Source organism: Mizuhopecten yessoensis, unplaced genomic scaffold, assembly GCF_002113885.1.
Source record: "Mizuhopecten yessoensis strain PY_sf001 unplaced genomic scaffold, ASM211388v2 scaffold10839, whole genome shotgun sequence".
Classification (NCBI taxonomy): domain Eukaryota; kingdom Metazoa; phylum Mollusca; class Bivalvia; order Pectinida; family Pectinidae; genus Mizuhopecten; species Mizuhopecten yessoensis.
In genome coordinates this window covers 260,411-267,999 of record NW_018408747.1, presented here as the reverse complement: position 1 = coordinate 267,999, position 7,589 = coordinate 260,411, and positions in this window count along the sequence as shown.

Below are 7,589 nucleotides of genomic sequence, written 5' to 3'. Positions count from 1 at the left end.
ACGTAGCGTTTCAATACAACAATCGTATAAAACATGAGAGACAAGGTTAATCATCGTTTTGGACAATACATTGTAGTAAAACTCATTAATTTAATGTGACCTATATCTAATGAGAGCGTTTTATAGTCACTTAATCATACCGCAGACGATGACCTCAATAGTAAAATAATCTTACTCCAAGGGTAAGTGCCTGCTTTGTGTTGTCCTTACAGTGAAACAAACATCTCTGGAGTTCTATTTTTAGAATGTCAATCAATCAATACAGTAACAGAAGACACCTTCTGGTACGTTTTATGTCAAAATCTACGTTTTTAATCATGGAAAGCCCCGCAAATGGTCAGTTGCCTACAGTATATCTACTTGATTTCCTGACAGGTGCCACACTTAGAACAGGAACTGATGTCGATTATCACTGAAAAAATCCAAGTATTGCCTACATATTTTGTGGAGGTTTACGGTGTTTTCCCGTTTGTTTGAGGTGTATTTCAGGCTTCATTTGGTATTTTCCAATTTTGTCTTTTGTTTAACCTGTGCTTGTTTGTTTTTTCTTTCGTTTTTACTAAAGTGCTGTGTATGTTTTACTGTGTATTAACAAGATTTTGAAAGTTGTGTTTAGAATGAACAATCGCCTAATCAGTATAACTATAATAATTCGTAGTATGTACTGATTTTACTTGCATAGTTAGAGTGTAAAATAATCAATTGCATAAGGTCATTCCTTTTAAGCCCACCATCATCTGATGGTTGGCTTTTCAAATCGTCCTTCGTCCGTGGTCCGTACGTCCCTCTGCGTCAGTCGTCAGTCGTCCGTCGTCCGTCCTTAAACGATTCTTGCTATTGCTATTTCTCAGAAAGTGCCTAAGGGATCTTTCTCAAATTTAATATGAAGGTTTCCCCTGATCCCTTGTTGTGCATGCTTACTTTTGCGACTGGTCGTATAAACAAAATGGCCGATAGGCAGCCATTTTTGATTTTGTAAGTGAAGGTTTGTTGTCGCTATTTCTCAGGAAGAACTGGATGTTTCTCAAATTTGATAGGAAGGTTCCTCTTTGCCTCTTATCGGGCATGTTTACCTTTTAAACTGATCGGATAAACAAAATGGCCGACACGCAGCCATCTTGAACTTTGTAAGTGAAGGTTTGTTATCGCTATTTCTCAGATAGCCCTTTTGGCATGTTTCTCAAATTTGATATGACGGTTCCCCTTGGCCTCTGGTTGTGCATGTTTATTTTTTAGACTAATCGGATATTGACATTGACATTGAAGATTTGTTATCGCTATTTCTCAGGAAGGACATATTTTATATGTGGGTTCACCATGGTCTGCAGTTGTGCATGTTTTCTTTTTAAAAGTTTAAAAGTACTAGATTTCAGGATTCCTCAAGGGTCGGTGTTAAGACCACGAAAATATTGTATGTACTCCAAACCGATTGGAGAGATTTGCCATAAATTACAAGGTAATAAAACCACAGGACAGTTGGAATACAGTCTCAGAGAGTTTGGAAGCTTGTCTGACAGATATCAGTATCTGGATGAACGCCAACATGCTTAAACTTAATCAGGAAAAGACGGAACTAATAGTATTTTCCCAAAAGTGTCAACAAACAATGGCTCTCCAGCTCAAGGTTGGTGCCAGAACTATTGAGACTGTTCCAGCTGTTAAAAACCTAGGGTATACTTTGACAGTGCTCCGAACATGGAGAAACAAGTGAACGCTATTGCCAAATCCTGTTACTACCAGATCAGGAACATCGGCTGTATTAGGCAGTTTCTAACTGCAGATGCATGCAAGATTTTGGTGCATTCACTAGTTACCTCTCGGTTGGATTATGGTAACGCCCTGCTCTGTGGTATATCTGACAAACTAACTAGTCGTCTGCAGAGGGTCCAAAACACTGCAGCACGGCTAGTTACTCGTACTCGAATTAGGGAGCACATCACACCTGCGCTTAATTCGTTGCACTGGTTACCTGTACGATACAGGTCACAGTACACAATTCTGGTATACACATACAAGGCACTGAATGAAACAGCTCCTCAGTACCTACAGGAGCTTGTTACCCTGTATCAGCCGTCAAGATCACTGCGGTCGGAGTCAGAATCTTTGTTGTGTGTCCCAAAATCTCGTACTGTGACCTACGGAAACAGATGCTTTGGGAGGGTTTCGGCTACGTTGTGGAATAGCTTACCATCTGCTATTAGGAAGTCAAATACCCTGGCCAAGTTCAAGAGGGACATAAAAACTCACCTCTTCACGTCTGCATTTTAGAATCTTTGCAAAGACGTCATGTAAATACCACCCTTTTATTTGTTCAATTATGTGCACATTGCTTGTTAAATGTATGAAAGNCGATCGGATAAACAAATGGTCGACAGGCAATCATGCTGGATGTTGACGTCAAAGGTTTGTTATCGCTATTTCTCAGGAAGCACTTGAGAGGTCTTCCTCAAATTTGATATGTAGGCTCCTTTTGGTCTGTAGTTGTGCATGCTTACTTTTAAGACTGCTCTGATAAACAACATGGCCGACAGGCAGCCATCTTGGAATGGAACAACTTAACAGATCGTTCTCATATTGCAATGTTCGGTCCTATTTCCAGTAAACATGTGAAACGAAAAACTCACTTTGAAGGTTGTCGTTGATGCAAAGCAGTATTGTTAAGATCAAAAGTTACCTCAAGGTGCATTTACTGTTAACATGATTCCATCAAACAGATAAGAGAAAAGATCAAACTGACAAAGAACCAATGAAGATGGTATAATGATGGGCGCCAAGATCCCTCTGGGATCATTTGTTTCATTTATTCAGGTGTATTGTTTTCAGTTGTATTGATTGTATACACCGTGTGCAGAAATAACTTCGGTTTTGCACCATGGCTGAAAATGAAAAAAAAACCCGGCAAATCATGCACCTTGGTTTTGTTTTGTTTCGCTGAATCTCATCCGTTGTTTTTCCTTTGACTCAATTTGCATAATCATCACCTTTATTCAATTATCAATAAGTATCCTGCAACATTCACACAAAGTAATGTCATATCCATTCCGAGTAATTAATAAAAGATTCTGGTAGTATTGGTTTTGATCAAACTTCGCTAATCATCAGTAATAAAGAGAAATCAATACAAATTTAGATTCCAAGAACGTTAACTTAACGTTTGTTCAAAGGGGAATGACTCTACTGAAAATCGCATAATCATCACAATTACCTAACCAAACTTAATTTTATTACCATGGCTATGCGAATGTTAAGTAGATCAACTCTGGTTGGATTACCAGTGGTACTTGGGTAATAATGCTTTTTAACTTTCCTGATCTTTTACCAGGAATATGCAAGCGATTACTTGACCAACCCTGATTTGGTTACTTGGGGTATTATGTAATGAATTAACTAAACAATCTTAGTAACTTATCCCTGGTTATTAACCCAGTACCTGTTATATGTGCCGCATTCTATAACCAGCGTTAATGTTAGTGTGTGGGTCAACTCACAGTTTGGCCTTTTATTAATTTACTGATTAAGCAGAGTAGGAATGTCTACTTTTACACATTTAATACTTATTAGTATATAATGAAAATGCCAAATTTTCACATCACTTTTTCCTACACTGCACAATTATATTCTGTTATTATTGCTAGGGAACAGATACACTTGTCATTCCCTATTTAGGAAAAGACAGCTAACATGCGTTGTTGTTCTGAAAACGTCACCATGGTATTATGACTTGATGTAGTGTAGGCCTAACCTCCTACTCCGGGGAACACTCATAAAGGTTGTACCTTCGGGTTGTTTCTGCTTACATCATACAGACCTCATGAATTCTGTTAATCAACATTGTTAATATAACTGAATTGGGCGACTTTTTAATCAAGTCAAATTTTTCTCAAATAAACCAAAAATGGTAAAACCAAAGTCTAACTTGATTTTTTTTTCTAACAGCTTACGCCGTTTCAGCCCTGGACTTCAATATCTGCCCTAGTGAATAACAAATAACTTCTAACTTTACTTTCCGGGGAATAAGGAAAGTTAGAGTTATTCGCTATTACGAATAACAAATAACGATTAACTATACAACTTTACTTTGCTACTTAGTGCTCCTTCAGCCTGACGATTAATTCTGGTCGTGTTATTTCCAAGTGAATGCCTCCTCACATTTAGGACCAAATCTTATATATACTCCGCACTTCTCTCCTTGTTTGTATATAAAGCACACTTTCAATTTTATCCAACATTTCTTCACAAAGAAAATATTTCCACATTGAGTACAATTATTTATTCTTTTCAACAAATATTCAATTCACAATCAAACACTCGAACAAAATGCGACAAAATGCAAAAATAGGCAAAGCCTCAAAGTAATCATGTATACAAATTAGTCTCCAGAGGCTCATAACAAAGGCTCATAATAACAAAATTACTATTTGACAAGCTTTCTCATCTTACTCAAAAATTTTGAATAAACTTTCAACTTTTAAGGGATTTCAATCAAATCCCCTACATTCGATCAACATTCAACGTTTCTGGAACTAAAAAGGCATGTCTAGCACCAGCTTGAAAGTTCCATGAAAATAACTGGTATTGTAACTATATGAATGCAGACATTTAAGTTTGTCTGATTGCTAAATTCACATTGTTTATTTATTTGTTTATAAAAGAAGCGCCAACACGTTGTCATCGACAAACTTTGCATCAGTTGTAATCGTGATAAGGAATTCTACTCAGAGTTGTTTTGGCTAAAAGTATTTTCCTTTCAATTTCAGTTAAGTTCTTTTTCTAAATGTTCAAATTTCGAACAACACAATATTGTAAAATGCATCCCAATAATTGAATTTTCTGGAATACATGTTTTGAAAAGGACTAAAAACGTTTACAATGATGAGCGTGGTAATAATAAAGTTGAATCTTTTGTTTCCATACATGGTAATGAAAAGATTTCATGACCTCAAATTTGAACGAAAATATAATATATATATAAAGTGTAAAAAATGAATAGTGACTCATAGCCTGTATTTCCTTAAAAGTTCGCCGCTTAGGAAATTGTGAAGTAGTAAACGAGTTTGAGTAACCTAAAAATAGAGAATGACAGCTAATGTATATAATAGTTAGGTGTTGACTCTTACAATTGTTTAAATGTAAAGCACTATGTAAGACACCAGATGCGTTAAATTCATAAAAATATGAGTAATATTTCCTAATGGTTGATGCATATCCGTGAAACACAATAAAGCACATCTTTTCAGAAGTTGCCTCCACGATCAGAAGGCGCTCAAAGTAAAGGAAAATACTCATGCAGACCTGACAAATATGTCTCAGATATTTTGTAATTCCTGTTCAATGTACGTTTTTGTCGTTTAATAATAGTCAGACAATTGCTTCAGTTCATAATTCTAATATTACTTGTTTTCAGACAGTTTTAAGTCCTTATTAAATAATTTTGTTATCTTATACGATCAGCTTCATATTACTCACACAATTAATTACACTCGTTTTAAGCTAAAAATATAGGTTTCGTGGTTTACCAATATAGACATTGTACAAACAAGTGAAACCGATATAAGAAAAATATGCCGTATTTATCGCCGAGAACATGAAACAGTTTAACGTCGTTGTTTCGAAAATGCTACCGGTATAAAAAAAATTACATTAAATCACGCTCAGCTAGACAGGCAAATAGGGAAGCATCTATGCTTTCCCGTAAACACTCTTAGTTTTATAAGAGGAACTATTTTTAACGTAAGATGACACCCACAATCTTAAACTAGTGGCTGATGTCATGTTTGTCGGTAAATGTGTGTATGCTATTCTATATTAGTATTGAACGGATTTTTTTGTTATTTTACGCAGAATAAATGCGGCATGAACATTTAACATTCAATCTTTATACTTACATTTTGAATATTCGGCTATTTGTGTCCTAAATATTGACATTCTCGGATATTTTCGATTGTCTGTGTCGTCAGTTCAAACAAGATTCATGGAACATCCTAACCTCACTTAAATGTTTGCTTTTAACAGTTGTCTCATTCAAGGCGGGATCAGAAGCTTCAAAATGACGTTGATCAAATTGCGTTCATAGCGCTATGAACGTTATTTTCTTGTAATGCTTGTAGAAGAACTTGTAGTTATCATACTATATTGACAGTCGATCAAAGTTACAGTTATGCGTTATGCCATATTTATATATATGATAATATATCATATTCATGTAATATCTGCAACCATGTAGCAACTTTAGCTTAATCAACCGCATACTCGTCTGGTAAGCTTCTTTGCTGCACTGAAGGGACACGTGACATCATGATGCTGTAAGCTCGAACAAATAAAGTTAGACGAGAAAAGAAAAAATATAGGAGAACATGTGTTGCCATTCACATCTCGTTGTCAACTCTCACGAGAGAAATAACTCAACAAAACAAAGTTGTCCCCAACGCCACCGCAGTCTAAGCATCAATAATGACAATATCAGAAAAAGGTAAAATTGAGCAATGTCGTGTTGTGTTAACGTCAGGTGTCCGGGACGGTACCGTCGTGTAAACGTTTACTGTCGTATTATCGGTCGTGCTTGTCGCTTTATAGCTCCCACGGACGTCACTGACCTTTAGGCATTATATAGTACGTACGCATTGGCAGCCAACCGTAACACCAACGTCACGGAATACATAGTCCTGTCTCAAAGCGGCGGGAAGTTTACCGTCAACAGAGTCATGATCGTTGGGGTATAGTACTTTAATGTTAAAAGTGAGCGGCACACATGAGTAATGGCCGTACCAGCAACTAGAATTCACACAGTTGGCCTCTCGGACGTGGCGTGGGTGGTGATTTTGACCCAAATCCGTCCACGTATACTCCATGCCGCACGACCAGGGAAGTTCTTCGTCCTCCGAAAATGGCTCGTTTCTTTTCTGTAAATATGGCGAATTACCCTCAGTGTTATCGCTTGTTCCGTCCTCCTCTCCTACATTATATTCATCTATATACGGCACTAGGGGTATATGTTGTGTCGATACCATTATCCCACATACCAAGAGTACATGAATCTGAAATTAAACCAAAATACATTAGTTGCAGTCTTTTAATATTTGATTATCTCCCCTGCTATGAATCTGGAATGAAACAAAATCAATAGTTGCATCCTGTTATTTTTCTGTTAACTCCACTTTGATTTAAGTGTTTGGTATTTGTTTCTAATGTCTCTTCTATTTTTTGCTAAGATGATATCATTATAACACAAAATAACAATATGTCTGGAAAAGTCCCAAAAGTATGATTAAATCGCATTGCATTCCCCTTATTCCATTTCATTTTTATTCGTACACATGCGTTTTAATATTTATAGTCTGAGATCTGGAAACAATAAACGTCCATCCTTTTGATTACTTTTACCGTATACCTGGGTGGGTCTTTTAAAACGTCCAGATTTCCCTTTCCTCCCTTTTTAATGCAATATCGATGTAACATAAACAATCATAGGTCTAGACTTGTACATCTTGTTTCAAAACATTAGCTGGCAGTTTTTTTTTCAAACCGTTTTCAACTTCACTTGACTTTCTTTTGTCGTCTTGGCAGATTATCAAATTCACCTTTTATCGACT